Below are 16,062 nucleotides of genomic sequence, written 5' to 3'. Positions count from 1 at the left end.
TCCTCCAGAAACTTGTCCAATCCCCTTTTAAAGGCATCTAGGCTAGACGCCAGCACCACATCCTGTGGCAAGGAGTTCCACAGACCGACCACATGCTGAGTAAAGAAATATTTTCTTTTGTCCTAACCCGCCCAACACTCAATTTTAGTGGATGTTTATATAGTGGATGTTTATATTTAATGTTTATATTTTTAATAGTTTTATGTTTTTTATGATTTTTGAAAGTGGTTTGAATGCCTGTTAGGGAGATAAAGCAGGGTATAGATAAATAAAACCCTGCCGTGACTTGTGACATCACATCACAGCTAAACTTCTGAATTGCCAAATTCCACACTGGGTGACTCTGCTGGTGTGCTGATCTAGAACATTGGACAGTGGAAGGAGCAGAGGTTGGCACATCATTGGGTAAGGGGGGGCAGTATTTGGCCTCAGGCATCAGGAGGTCTAGTGCTGGCCCTTGTTCTAGTTGTGGTCAGATGATGTGCTTCACAAATTCTAGGCAGAAGCAACACACTGTATCGAACGCCATTCCCCAACAAGAAAACCTTGACAAACAGAACCCAGAAAAATCTGTCCAATTTCTCTTGAATGCCTGTCACCTGCTGACTGCAGCCATGATTGCAACCAACAGTTTGAAAAAGCTTGAAGAGATCAGAGAGGGATAATTGATGAATCATACTGATGTCAAGACCTGGAAAAAAGAACTAGGGATGGAACTATGTGAGCAGTACGCAATGCCATCGAGTGTAGGCTGGCTGGTGAGCAGATACCATGGAGATAAGTACCAGAGTTGTACAGAAACACACAGAAAGAAAACAGAAAATACAGAAAGTGTACTTAAGAGCAATGCATTTTTTTCAGAGTGGGATTTAATGGCCAGACATTGAAAATAACTTTCTTCTTGTTCAGGCTGCTGATGAGACATAAAGGCAAGTAAATTTTCAACAGCCAGCCAGAGACCTTCAAAGGAACTGTCTTGCCACGCAAAAATCTAATTAGTTTTGCATGTGTTTGCAAAGGAGTTCATTTCTCTCTCTAGGGCCAAAGGATCACAAAAGTGGGAGGGATGGAGGGAGGGAATAAGGAACATTTTGCAGAAAATTGGAACAAATCTGAGATTCCCCTTCCCCCCTTGGCTATGATAGGGTTACAGCATTCAGCAAAGAAAGGAATTATAATGAGAAACATGGAAAGGAAAAGAAGGTCAGGCTGTCATTCTGAGCTACCAGTATGGATATGATACAAAAATGGTACAGATCTCCAGCTGCATTGGTGCAAAAGTAACGGAGGAGCCTCCACAGTGCTGGGGACCGATGTGCCCCCCAAGATTAAAGATCCCCAGGATCGCGTTGCTCAGGGGGCTGCAGGGACTGGGGTGCACCCTCCAGTCCCTGCAGCAGCCGTCCCTGTGTGCGGGGAGCCCTGCGCGAGTGCCTGCAGGGCGCCCCAGGTCAGGGAAAGGGAGAGTGGAGTGATCTGCTCTCCCTCCGCAAAAGTGGAAGTGGAGTGCGATTGCCTCACTCTCCCTTTCCCTGACTTGGGGCACCCTGCAGGTGCTCGCGCAGGGCTCCCCGCACACAGGGACGGCTGCTGCAGGGACTGGAGGGTGCACCCTATTCCCTGCAGCCCCATCAGAAGGGAAAGTTGAGCGATCGTGCTCCGCTTCCGGTTTTGCGGAGTGGGGTGCGATCGCTCCGCTTTCACTTTTCCTGACCTGGTGAGCCCTGCCAAAGGTTGCACAGGGCTTCCCCGCACCCCCGGGGGGCTGCAGGAGGCTTGGGCAAGTGCACCCAAGCCCCTGTGGCCCCCCTGAGCTGCCTTCCCCGTCTCCTGGCTGCTGCCGCCCCTTAAGGGGGCAGCGGCCAGGACTCACAGGCTGGGGTGCCACGACACCCCAGTTTGAATACCACTGAATTAGGGCAAGGATCTCATGGGTTAGATGCAGAGTGCCAGAAGTCCCCGTGCCTGCTGTGTAGCTTCCTTCAAAGCTCCAAAATGGGTCCACCAGTTTGTGTCCAGAGATGCTTTCAGCAGCCCTGTCTGAAAATGAGAGAAGCTTTTCTTGTTGGGCTTTCCATGACAGTAAGTGCAGGACATTTCCCCTCTCGTTATGGAAGCTGACAGCCTTTTAAATTATCTCTGCTTGTATAAAATGTGGGTTTTCAAATCTCAGATTTGCCTTTGCATGACCACAGTGAAGAGTTGGTGTCAATCTGTGTCCCGGAGACTCAAATCCGTTTCTGGTTTGAAGTTTCTGGTTTGAATCTCTCTTCTCCCATAAACTCATTAGGTGGCATTAGAGAAGCTATTCTGTTTCATGCACAGTTCTCCATCTGCAATATGGGGATCATCAAGACCAACATGAGGACAAGGCACCCTGGGCAATTGCCAAGGCTCAAGAGTCTCAGGGGAGTTTGCAACTGATGTCTTACCTGGGCTGCCCAGCCAGCAATCAGCAGCCGCTAGTTGGGCGGGTCCCTGTTATGACTTGGTCCCTTATGACTTATGCGCTTGGAACTTATGACTATAGTCTTATGTTCTCTTCTTTTAGCTTGCTGGCTGGTGTGGCAGCAATGTGGGACAAAAATTAGAATCCCCCCACCCTACCTGCCACCACATTAAAGGGAGGAGAATCCATGGTGGAAGAAGAAGTCCTTGCTGAAGACTCCCTTAAAGCTGCAACTGGCCTTGGGATGATAATACCTTACAGCAGTGGTTTCCAAACCAGGGGTTGTGACCCAAATTAAGGTTGTGTGAACATTCCTGAGTGTTGTAGGAAGCAGCATTGATGGAAAGCTGTGCTTCTGTACGGCTGGAATTGAAGCCCCACGCAGCGTCCCTCTTGGAGCTTAGTGAAGACAATGACATCATTGCCAACCACTCCAGAGAGTGTTTTTATTATTTATCTATTTATTGTGATTATTAAGAATATTTATATGCCGCTTTATGATGTGTGCAGAATACAAATTTCAGTCCATGAGACAATTTGGATGACATGAAGGTTGATTAGCCTCAGTGGTGTCGCTAGAGGGGTGCAGGGGGTGTGGGCTACACCAGGTGTCATGTACAGGGGGTGTGTGACACCACTACTGGCCAAAAATTTTTAAATCTTGGTACTTTCGAACAATACCATCATGTTATATATCGTTCAATGTGCAATTTCAAGCAGACTGCAGTGAAACAAACCATGTTGAAATATGTCTATCAAAAGTTATAGCCAAAAAACCAGTGGGGCAGGGCAATCGTGCATCCCCACACCCACTGCCCAGAGTGTTGCCCTGCCCACTGCATGGCAGGAGGTCCATCATGGGGTGACATAAACTCTAGTGATGCCACTGATTAGCCTGCATGCTCTACATATGCAGATTTGGCCAAACCAGATATCCCAGCATGGGGTCAGAAAGTAATATGAACTATGGTGGGCATGCAAAATCATCAAGACTGCAAGGCAGAGCTGTATATAGAAGGGCAGCTATGTCTCTACAAAGCTAACTTACATCACAAAACTCATCACTTTGCTGCAGTTGCCAAATGATGAAGTGGTCCTGTGAATCAACTTTCAACTCAACAGCACCATATAGGGCTGGCTCTTGGTACTCAATAGGCAGCAGTCCAGAAGGCTCTGGACAGAGCCTATTAATACATAGTAGACCCCCAATCTCAAAGGGTATGAGATTCTGTTTTCCAGAAAACCAAAGAAGAACAACCATGCTTGAAATAACAGAGTAGGTCAGTGCTTCTCAACCAGTGGTATGGGTACCACCAGTGGTATTTGTGGGACCCTTGGACATAACAACAACAACAACAACAACATGGTATTTATATACCACCTTTCTGGTCTTCAGATTACTGACTTTATTCAAGGTGGTTTACATAGGCAGGTGTTTCTAAATCCCTCATGGGGATTTTTACAATCATAGAGGTTCTCTCTTTCAAGAACCAACAACATTTCAGAATGGATCTTCCTGGTTTGGTCTCACTTCTGGCCTCCAGTTCTCCCAGGCAGGCTGACAAGCAGCTCCATCTCTCACACGGAGGGCAGCCAAGATGCTTCTTGCTCACACCAAGAGCAGGTGGAATCACTCAGCTCGGCTTCTTAGTTGCTTCAAGGTCTTGCCATTCTCAGCCGTTCAGGGAGCTGCCGGTGTCCTCGAACTGGCCACCTTCTGATGTTATCTTCGGGCTAACGGAAGCTCTACCCTCTAGACCAGACCTCCTGCCCTTCTACTGCTTGGCAGCAAGACAAGTGATGTGACATGACAAACATCAGTAGGAGGTTGGCTTGATGGGCAGAACTCCACAGCATGCTTTTCACACACTCTAAAAAGCCCTGTCCACCCTGAGCCTCTTGCTGGTGTTTGTCATGTTGCATCTGGCCTCTCCACCCAGAGGTAACTGGCAATGACATAATCACCAATTACTTCCAGTGGTACTTCCAATAGGTGGATCATGCAAAGTGGTATGGTGGGGGATAAATGTTGAGAAACGCTGGAGTAGGTTAACAGATTGGAAATCAGGCCCATTGGCAGTTTGTGTACTGGCGTGATTTCAACACACGCTTGAGTTTTCAGGTTACTATCTTGATGCCTGAAGTCCGTGGTTGTTGATAGAGCTGGTGAGAGAACAGGACAGGAAAAGAGGTCACAAAGACTCACCGTTTTAATTTTTACTCCATCACGGAGCCCTACTTTCAGCTGTGCAAACAGCTTTGCAGCACAGGCCACTGTTTCCCAAAAAAAATAGGTTGGTGTGGCATTTGAAGACAAACAAGTGATGAATGCTAATTAATCCTGACCCAGGCTTTTCAGACAATGACTGTGGTTGCCAGTAACACCTGGATGAAGGAGGCAAGTAAAATAACATCAGGTGCAGAAAGACACCGCTGACACTTTGATTGAATCAGTGTTGATTCTTTGCTCTGTGCCTTTAGTACTCACTTCCAACTACCACTCTCAGAAAAGACAAATGAAACTCTGTGGCTATTTTTACAGGAGTTGGTGATTTATGCCTATGTTGCAATGACTAAGAGAACAATGAATTGACCTGATTTATTGTTGACGATGGTGGCAGAAAATGCATGCAAGATGGGTAGAAAATTTGTACAATATGGATTTGAATTGTTTGAAAACATTAGGTTCCTCTCTTTGGGTGTGTATTGTGTGATTATGGATTAGCTGTGTGATTTTTGTACTTGTATATTGTCATGATGTATATGCCAATAGAGGTCTCATCATCATCATCATTTGAGAAGGTGTGCATGTTTTATCTGTAAAGTTCAATATCTCACCCCCCCCTTCCCATTTCTGCAGCAGTCCACACTTATTTTTAACTGAAGGCACAGATAGGATTGCACTCTGAGAAATAAATAATTCACACAAATTAACAATGATAGATGATTTTACTTGCTCTTGTGATACAACTGGGAATCAACAGTCTTTGCTGATCTACTACAAACACACATAAATCTATCAGAACAGTCCAATCTACCTTCAACACACCCTTGTGTATTTCTGGAAAGCATGATGGACTAAGGTTGGAGAATTCTGGATTCAAATCCCCACTTAACCGGAAAGCTTCTTGGGTCAAGTCACCAGGTCCCAGCATAACATACTTAGGATTGCTGTGATTCTCAAATGGAGGAACTATGCATCTGAAACCAATTCTTTGATTCCTCTTCCAAAGAGCTGAAATATAGAATTCTCATCTTTTTGAAAGCACTGTGAGCATCGGAAAGCAAACGGTGGCGTGGCAACCAGGAATTGCAGGGCAAACCATGCCTCATCGACCACATTTTTTGCTGCCGCTAATTCATCCTCCTCCTGCCACAAGGGGCATCGATCGATAGCATGTCGCTAGTCTGCACATGAAAGCGCTGCAATTGCATTCAGAGATAGGTCACCCCAAGCCACATATTTCCAATTGGGAAAACATTGGAATGTAGCAATTTTGCAGTGGTATCTGGATTGTCTGTGACCATCGAATGAATGGGTGTAAATCAGAGAGAAAATGGCTTGTGTGGAAAAGATAAGTTTCCTAGAATGAGACATCACAGTGCTGCTGGGTGGGTGGGGGATATCAAACCCATTCTTCAGAGGTAGTCATTTGATTAACTGCTAAGACCCAAGCAGAAAGTTTAAATCTGAAAGTGGCCTTAAACCAGTGTAAGAAGCACAAGCTCTGTTAGTTCATGGAACCAAATCCATCAGCCACTGACAGTAGCAGCAGTGGCGACTGCAGCTGCTATCTCTGGGATAAACAGGAAACTGGCCTTATTCTCAAAGGAGCAAAGGGGGTTAAAGAGTCAATTATTCAGACTTTCCTCATGCAAAGTGAGCCAGATACATTTTGCCTTTTTCTCACAAGCAAAACCCAAAAAAATAGCAGGGGTGCATTCCCATACCCTCCACATTCGTCATACGAAAAAAATGAATGCGTATTTTATATGAAACAAGGGAAGAGCTCTTTACTGAACAATTAGGGTGAACAAGCGGTTTCCACATGGTCTGGTACCAGCAAACCCAATCCAAGAGTTTGATTCAAATGCTGACTTCAAAATGTCCTCCAAGCCCTGTTCTCACAATATTTCCAGGGAGAGTGAATTTGCGCAAATGGACCACCTACATGCATGGGTTGCATGTACATGTGTACAGATGTTCTCTCAGGTTCTCTCAGTAAGGCTATTCATATATTATGGTGTTCATATGTACAGGTATCTATATGTACATGTTGTGTGATTACACTTGTACATGCATTTAATAGTGAACTTGGGACTGGGCCCTTCAAATGTTGGGTGCAGACTGCACGTTCCAGTGTGTGCATTCAGAAAAAAAAGCTCTCTTTGGGTGTTCTACAGTTGGGTACACTGTACCTCCCAAGCGGGGGAATGGGGACATGCTGGCTCACCACATATGCCAGCACCAATGATTAGGACCACAATGGGGTCAAAATCCCTCCTCCTCTCTCACTGCAGTTCCAGTCCAGATCACCAAAACAAAAATTTCTGCAAATTGTATACAAAATTTCTGCAAATTTGGAAAATTGGTGATACATACATGGAATATACACAGCCAAAGTGCATGTGAAAAGTATAATGCATTGTTTGATGGATGTACATCACAAATGTCCATATGGAAGCCTCTTGTGCCCAGCTTCAGTTTCTTAGCATAGATGAATACCCTAGAACAGTGGTTTCAAACACTTTAGCACCATGACCCACTTTTAAAAATGACACTCTATCGGGATCCACCTAGGTTTACAAGACTTTAAAAAATCTAGAAGGAAATAATATTTTTACTTATTTACATGTAATAATAACCAGAAAAAAGATGCTCCAACATTAATCTCCCTGCACATGCTTTCAAACTGCAGGAGCTCTTTGCAGGCCAATTCTGATTTTTTGAAAAGCTTCGGGGCTGAAGGCAATTAGTTATCTGATCCTTCCATCACCTGTGTTTTCATTGGAGACTCTGCTATATATCAGCTACTATGGGACCCACCAGTGAATCTCCACCCACAGTTTGATAACACTGCCCTAAAAACTTGTATTGGTTTTATACCACTTTTAAGCCATTTCTGCCCAATATTGCATATATGCAACAGGGATCAAATGTGTACACCTGTGAACTGGGCAGAAATGGGTTAAGTGTCATGGCTTCCTCTGAAAGAATTTTGGGAACTGTAATTTGGTGAGATTTCTGTTAGAATCCCAATCCCCCTAGTACAGTGGTTCTCACACTTTTTGCACCGGGTCCCACTTTTTAGAACGAAAATCTGTCAGGATCCACCGGAAGTGTGTCATGACCAGAAGTGCCATCATCAAGCAGGAAAATTTTTCACAAACTTAGGTTGCAATTCTACACACACTTACCCAGGAGTAAGTCCCATTTACTATCATGTACACAACAGCCTGTTAAAAGAACAGATCTGTAACATTTCCCCAAATGCAGTCACATACCATGATAGCATCAAGTCTAATATATTAAAAATTAATTTATTAAAATGAGTGGGGACCCACCTGAAATTGGCTTGTGGCCCACCTAGTGGGTCCTGACCCACAGTTTGAGAAACACTGCCCTAGTAGAATTACAGTCCTTAGGACTTCCTGGAGAGGTGGAATGACAGACTTAAACTGATTCAAAAGTGGTGTCGATGTGTCTTGATGTGGAAAGGTCAGAATCTGTATCTGTGAAGGTTGAGATATAGTGTGGAATTTTGCCAACCCACATCTCTCTGTCTACAGATCATGCAGTCTGATACACTTATGGAAAATCTATATTGCAGATGTGATTATCTGCCCCAAAACACCTATCATGGAGTTGCTAGGGGGATGCGGGGGTGCAGGCCACACCAGGTGATGCGCACAGATGACACCACTACTGGCCACCACTACTGTTGGCACTTTTGAATGATACTATCATGTTACCGAGCTAAACAGACGCATCGGCAAAGCAGCTACCACGTTTTCCAGACTCGCAAAGAGAGTCTGGTCCAACGAGAAGCTGACGGAACAAACCAAGATCCAGGTCTACAGAGCTTGCGTCTTGAGTACACTTCTGTACTGCAGTGAGTCATGGAGCCTTCGCTCACAACAGGAGAAGAAGCTGAACGCTTTCCACATGCGCTGCCTCCGACGCATCCTTGGTATCACCTGGCAGGACAAAGTTCCAAACAACACAGGCCTGGAACAAGCTGGAATCCCCAGCATATATACAGTGCTGAAACAGAGATGCCTGTGTTGGCCTGGTCATGTTGTGAGAATGGGCGATAGTCGGATCCCAAAAGATCTCCTCTATGGAGAACTCGTGCAGGGAAAGTGCCCTGCGGGTAGACCACAGCTGCGCTACAAGGATATCTGCAAGCGGGATCTGAAAGCCTTAGGAATGAACCTCAACAGATGGGAAACCTTGGCCTCTGAGCGTTCTGCTTGGAGGCAGGCTGTGCAGCATGGCCTTTCCCAGTTTGAAGAGACACTTGCCCAACAGACTGAGGCAAAGAGGCAAAGAAGGCAGGCCCATAGCCAGGGAGACAGACCAGGGACAGACTGCACTTGCTCCCAGGGTGGAAGGGATTGTCAGTCCTGAACCGGCCTTTTCAGTCACACTAGACACTGTGCCAGAACCACCATTTAGAGTTTACTATAGTTTACTATAGCGATACTATAGTCTTTCGAGACTGAAGGTTGCCAACAAACTATCATGTTATATATCATTTGATGTGTAATTTCATGCAGAATGCAATGAAACACACCGCATTGAAATTTCTCTATTCTATCAAAAGTTATAGCAAAAAAAACCATTGGGGTGGGGCAACGGTGCATCACCACGCCCACCACCTGGGGCATTGCCCCACTCACTGCACGGGAGGGGGTCCATCATGGGGGTGACCCACTGGCGTCCTGGACAGGGTGATGCCAACCCTAGTGACACCACTGATCATGAAGCTTAGCTACCCTGGCGCTGGAAAAGATCTGGGCAGATGATTGGAGTGAAAGACGTTTGTGTAAGTCATCCTGAATAAAAAACATGTCTCCTACTTAGCAGTTGGTAATGGGATTATAAACCTATGGATCTGACCAGGAGATTCTGCTCTTGGAAAGTGGAGGAGTCTGGACTGTCTGAACAGTAATTATTAGCCTCTATTCAGGGCTTCCATGTTCACAGAGCCAGCTCTAAATGGACAAGAGATGTCCATTAGCATCTTGGTTCGCTCAGGAACATTAGCCCTCCATTTTTTAACTTTCCTTCTGTCCTTAAAGTCTACGTTTCGATGGAGCCACTACTTGGGGAATGGGCACCTCGTTTCCAGGTTACGGTGTTGATGTGAATGTTGCTGTGGAAACCACCAGGTCTGCATTGCCTGACTTTAGAAGTTATATGCACAAGAGCTCATCATACATGTATCTGTATGGTTTCCACAGCAACAGTCACTTCACCACAAGGAAGAGTAGGCCGACCCACAGCTCTGCTACTGATGTTATGGGTAACCTCTGGCTGGTTACTTCCCTGTGAAATAGCTCTGGTTTCCTTCCCACGCCCACTCTAGCTTACAACCAGTAGAAAAAACAGTGTCGGAAAGAAGTGTTCCGTGTGTGTGTGTGTGTGTGTGTGTGTGTGTGTGTGTGGTTTTTTTTAAGTGCAGAGCATTCCCCCCCCCCATTGAGAAGCATATGATGCTGTGATTTATCCCATCTACAGCCTCCAGGGATTATTGTACCCCTCCTCTGCTGTTTGCATGAACTAGGCCTCAGCAGTGGCAGCCCTAAGAGAATAGGCAGTGGCACACCAGTGGCAAAGTGCATTTCAGGGGACGGTGAGCTTTGTGGAAGGGAGAATGTAGGGCTGGACCAAGACACCCTCTGGTGTCTGGTGTCTCCCCAACCAGGTCGGGTGCCAGCCTCCCACTCTCCGGGAAAGGGGGATGGTGTGGAAAAAAGGGAAAGGGGGATGGTGTGGAAACGTAGAGGAGCCCACCACTCTCTTCTCCTCCATGTTTTCTTGTTTGCTTTGCTTCCATCTTCCTTTTCCACAGCAGGAAAGCAGGAAGAGGTAGAAGTGAGTGGGTGGACAAAGGTGGTACCCCCACTCATCCCTAGTCCAAGTGACCATCTCATTTGACCCCATGGATGAGCAGCTCTGGGAATACGCCAAGAGTGCCTTTTCTCATCATGGGGTCCAACAACAGGGGCACAAGCTGGCACTTGCCTACCTCTTATGTCACTTATGGGCCTCGGCATGCCTCAGGATATCACATAGCAAAAGTTACATGCAATCTGAAGTTGAGAACCAGCAGCTGTCTTCACAATCTTCCTTCTACACCCACAACATTCTCCCATCTCCAGATGCTGCTTTTATCCTTGAAGACCTTGTTGCCTCTAGTGGCTGCAGCTGTGCCACACACCCACTGCTAAAAGCCAAGTTTTTAACCCCATGCTTCCCAGACCTGTCAGAGCAAGGGGCTAGTGTTGACACCACATGACACCCTATCTCCTCGAGGGATCTTGTGCATTTCCATTATAGCAGCTTACAAAGCCCCATAGTAGAGCACAAATGAGTTTTTACAATAATCGTCTTATTGCAGCTTATAGAACCCTTCCAGATGGAATCCTTCATGGTCAACCAGGACAGTTCCTGCTTAGCATTCTTCAAGCAATCTTCTGCTCAGACCATGGCTGCTGCCTAGGTGGCCCATGGGATTGGGCCATTAGTCCTATTGAACTCAGTAGTGTTTACTTCTGAGTGAAGATGTATCAGACTGTGCTTAATAAATCCAAAATGGAAGAGTGTTCCAGGATGGAAGTGAGAAAAGAGGAAAAGATTTCCCAGTTATAGTCATTCCTCACTGGAGCTAAGGAGAAGCTGGGCTGCTGCATGCTCTATGGAAAGGGAAGGGAGGATCTGGGCTTGATGTGAAGGCCCTGCTGTGTGTACCCAGTATAGCAGCAGCATGCTTTGCATGGAGGTGACATCGCAGGTGAGGATTTAATTATACTCGAGCCCTGTGAAAAGCTGCTCTGCCCCCTCCCTGCTCTCCCTATGCATAGATTTCCTTTTGTCACAAACTGTGTGGTCAAGACCCTTTCATGATGTTGAAATGGGCCACCCAGAATATTCAGATATATATATATGGAAAATCTTACCGATATATTTTAATTACTTGCAGCTTGGCTTCAATTCTTTCATAGAGCCACACTGTGCTAATACGCTACATGCCACCCTCCTAACTGTTGCTGATCTCACAACCCCTCACTGAATTCTCTATTATTGGCAAACAAAGGGGTACAGTTAGCAAATTGCTAGACTATTCTGTGGCACCTCCAAGATAGGTTATTTCTAATGTGCAATCCTAGAACTTCTTTCGATACAGCTCGACTCTGCATACATTAGCTGGCAAACAATAAGAGTTCATTTGCAAGCCTTACGCGCGCTTATGTAACCTTCTGCAGCATATAATCAACGCACTTTGTAATACCAAACGAGATCCATCATTCTTTCTTTAATTGTCAGTATATGTTATTCCTTTGCCAGCACATCAGGGTGCTAAGACTTCTAGAACTCAGATGGAAGCTACATTCCTTGCTCACCCCCAGAGTGTTCCTCTGAAATTTTGTTCTACACTTAACAAGAAAGTTTATCTCTTCTAGAGAGCAAAGCCAATACGAGTGATCAAGCGGTATTAATGAGAGGTATGAATGAGAGAATGGGAGGGAGGGGGGAATGACTGAGGTCATAACAGAATCCCCTAAAGCAGGGGTTGGCAACCTACAGCCGGCTGGCCAGATCTAGACTGTCACCCAACGTCAACTGGCCTGCATGGAGCTTGGCTTGGGAGGCGAAGCCCTCGTCCCAGTTTGACGCCTTCTGGATAGGGAATGCAGATTTGTGCTTATGACATAACACATGCAAAGCATATAAGGACCTGGGAAGATCCCTAACCAGTGTTAGTTAAACCCTGGGTCTTCTAAACCTTTCTGATGTAATGCCGTGTGCCACACATTCTTTTTTGATCTCCATTCTCACACAGCAATTATACTGAGAAACAAAGGGGCAGAAACTTTCTTAATATTATACTGATTGTCCAGAAAAGGAAACCAGCTGTGATATAGAACATTGCTCCTTTCATGCTCAGTGAACTACCAATAGTTTTAATTTTCCCTCTCCCTCAGCTCAGTGTGCGACTGTACATTAGGAGGTGCATTCCCTGAATCATTTGTGTTTTAAAAACACAGCACAACCTATGAGGGGTTACTTAACACGCCCATTTTGTGTTGTTTTTCCCCTGAAAAACAGCCCCTTCCTTTTTACTCTGCTCTTGAGAAAAATATGCAAGCTATATATTTTGCAACTAAAAGCATGGTTTGGGTGATTTTAAGTGGGGAAAATAGCATGGGGAAAAAGTTATGTTAGGGAAGTTGGAGGGTGGCCAAGGGAAGTACTGCCTAGTGAGCAGTGCTCAGCATATCTTTTTCTGTTCTCTACTTCATGGATGTACTGGGTCCAAGGCTGAAGTTAGGGATGACAACTGAGAGATACCTGTGGCCCCCATTCGAGACTGGAAACCAGGCAGAGTGAAACTGGGAACTCCTCTCCCAGCAGAGAAACTAACAGTTATGTTTGAAACCAAATCACAGTAGTAAAGTTGCACATACCCATCATGGCTTGTCACCTGTGATAGACATTTCCTCCATAAATTTGTCCAATCTTCTTTTAATGGCATCCAAGTCAGATGTCATCACCACATCCTATGGCAAGGAGTTCCACGGACTAATTGCACGCTGGATAAAGAAATATTTTCTTTTGTCTGTCCTAACTCTCCCAACATTCAATTTGAGTGGGTGTCCCCTGGTTCTGTTGTTGTGTGAGAGGGGAAAAAACATCCCTGTATCCCTATCCATCCAAATACATAATTGTATAAGTATTCCAAGTACATAATTTTGATCCCACCCTTTCCTCCAAGGAACCACAGGTGACGATGTAAATCAACCTCTGCATTTTGTCCTCAGAATAATCCTGAGACAGAGTTTGGCTGAGAGCTGGTGATTGACTCAGTGCCATGCAAAATGCTTCATGTATACCCAGGATCTGAACTCAGCTCTTCCCAGTATGCTACCCACTGCGCTCCACACTAGCTCCCAAGAGAGTGAAATGCGTGCTTCGTGACATAGCACAATGACTGAGCTCCGCAATCCTGGTGACATAAGCAGTTCCCTTTCCTCAAATTATGTCTCGGCATACAAATAGCTCTTTGTACTTTCTCTCTTTGGACAGAACAGACGTCACCAGCTGTATCATAAAATCAGTGGCCTGCAGGGAAAATAAGAGCACTTGGGCTGCAATCCTATATGCACTTACCTGGGAGCAAGTTCTGGGGCTTTCTTTGAGTAGAATGCCTAGGATTGCACTGATACATTGAGCTCATCATGTTTCAGCTCCTGGTCAAGGTGGCGGCAGGAGAGCCCAGCAATAGGTTGCCTTCAACCTCCTCCCCCTTGCCCTTCCCGTGTCTCCTTGAGACCTTGCAAAGAAGAAAGGGGATGCTGTTCACATTCCATCAGTCCCCCCAGCACATGGCAGACCCGCCTGCTTTTCCATGTGCTTCTTTTTGCCTGCTACCGTCACAGCAGGGCTCGGCTGCCGGAGGCCATTTGCAAAGAAACGAACAAGAGCACAGAGGCAAAAACACTTCTGGATGAAGAGGCTTGGGGAAACTGCCAGCGGTGGGAGGCCAAGGTGTTTGTATTGAGTGGCTCCCCTGACAACAAAATGCTCTCACCAAGGCAGACTTCTCAAAACAACATCCCTGCGAGGTGTCAAAAGGCAGCGTGCTGTGAGCTTCCTCCCAGCACTCAAGTGTGTAATTTTGCTTGATTTGTAAACCTGGCAGACCTCAAGGGGGCTCCTTTCTCAGTGTAATGTGTTCCTGATACACCTCAGGAGGATTTCAACATGGATACTTCCTCTTGAGCCCAAAACAGGTTTGGGATTTGCAGCTGGATGGCTGGCAAGACGCATCCTTGGGAGGTTCCAAGAGCTTGTTTTGCTTCGGGGAAACTGACGCTCCTTTACAGGCGAACACTGGCTCTCCAGATGCCTGCCTGCTCCAGCAAGCTCAATATGCATGCATATAAATAAACTGATATTACAGAAACATCATAAATCTCCAGTACTCCCTCTGCACAGAGGAACTGTCCTTGGGGCTTCCTACTGCTCTGGGAAATTAGTATTATGTCACTGCTTCCTGGGCAAAGAGGCACCTTTTAAAGCAGTGGTTCTCACACTTTTAGCATCAGGACCAACTTTTAGAATGAGAAGTTACGTCATGACCAGAAGTGATATCAATAAGCACTAAATTTTTAACAATCCTAGGCTGTAATACTACCCACACTTACCCAGAAGTAAGTCCCATTTACTATCATTGTTAAAAGCATCCAGAGTAGCTCTGAATGTTCAAAGTACAGGTCTGTAACAGTTCCCCAAACGCAGTCACATACCATGGTAGCATCAAGTCCAATATATTAAAAATAGAATATTGAAATGAATGGGGTCCCACCTGAAATTTGCTTGCGACCCACCTAGTGCGTCCCAAGCCACAGTTTGCGAAACACTGTTTTAAAGTATTGCCGGATCTCAGGGTTGGACCTAAAACTTCAGGGTTTTTTTCAGCCTCCATTTCAGAGTCTCCAGGAGACACAGTAAGATCTCAGGGTAAGCGATCAGACGCTGCCAGCCCAACCATGAGGTCATCTGGTGCAGGGGCACTCAGGGTTCTGCCACCTGAGTCGGCCATGATTACCTGCCTCCAACCTGCTGCCAATGCAGACCAATAGAGCAGCCGTTTTCAACCAATGTGCTGTGACACAGATGGTCTGCAGGTGTGCAGTTTGGGGAAGGATCATTTGACAGTAGGGCTACTGGGGGATGCAAGCCCCTACTGTCAGTGTGATGTGCCTTGTCAACTGTCAAAAAACTGTTGGTGTGCCTTGACAATTTTAGTGCCTTCTCAGTGTCCCAAACATTTTGAAGGCTTGTGGGGGTGCCCAAACCCTGAGTCAGATTCCCAAGAAGAACATATCTGCCATTTGTCCAGCCTCCGGGCATAATTGAGGCAGACCCAAGGCCTGTGCCAGGCTATTTTACATCCTCCACAAGGTTAACCGCTTGCACACACACTTCCACACGCACTGAACACACTGGCTCTGGCACTCTTGACATGCACAGAGGCACACGCCAGCCATTACAGTAGGTCCTTCTGAAAAACCTCCCCCCCAGCTACTGTTTTCAAAAGGGTAGCGGAGCATGATTTGGCCAGGTCCAGGAAGGATCAGGAAGTGGGGCTTGTAGCTTTCATTAAGGGCTTGCCTTTCTTATCACCTCGAATTTGAGCACTTTCTCATAGTACGCTATATCACATTTCATAGGTGTGTGGATGTACACAGGCGAAGTGTGCCAATCCAGTGTTTTTAAAAGGATTCTTTCTCTCTTCCCCCCCCCCCCCGCCCACAACCGCAGGACGAGGGGAGTTGGGAAAGGACTTGGGAAAGAGGCAAAGATGAATAGCTGGACAAGG

Source organism: Tiliqua scincoides, chromosome 7 (assembly GCF_035046505.1).
Source record: "Tiliqua scincoides isolate rTilSci1 chromosome 7, rTilSci1.hap2, whole genome shotgun sequence".
NCBI classification, from domain to species: domain Eukaryota; kingdom Metazoa; phylum Chordata; class Lepidosauria; order Squamata; family Scincidae; genus Tiliqua; species Tiliqua scincoides.
The sequence above is the reverse complement of the archived record's forward strand: the minus strand, read 5'-3'. Positions refer to the sequence as shown.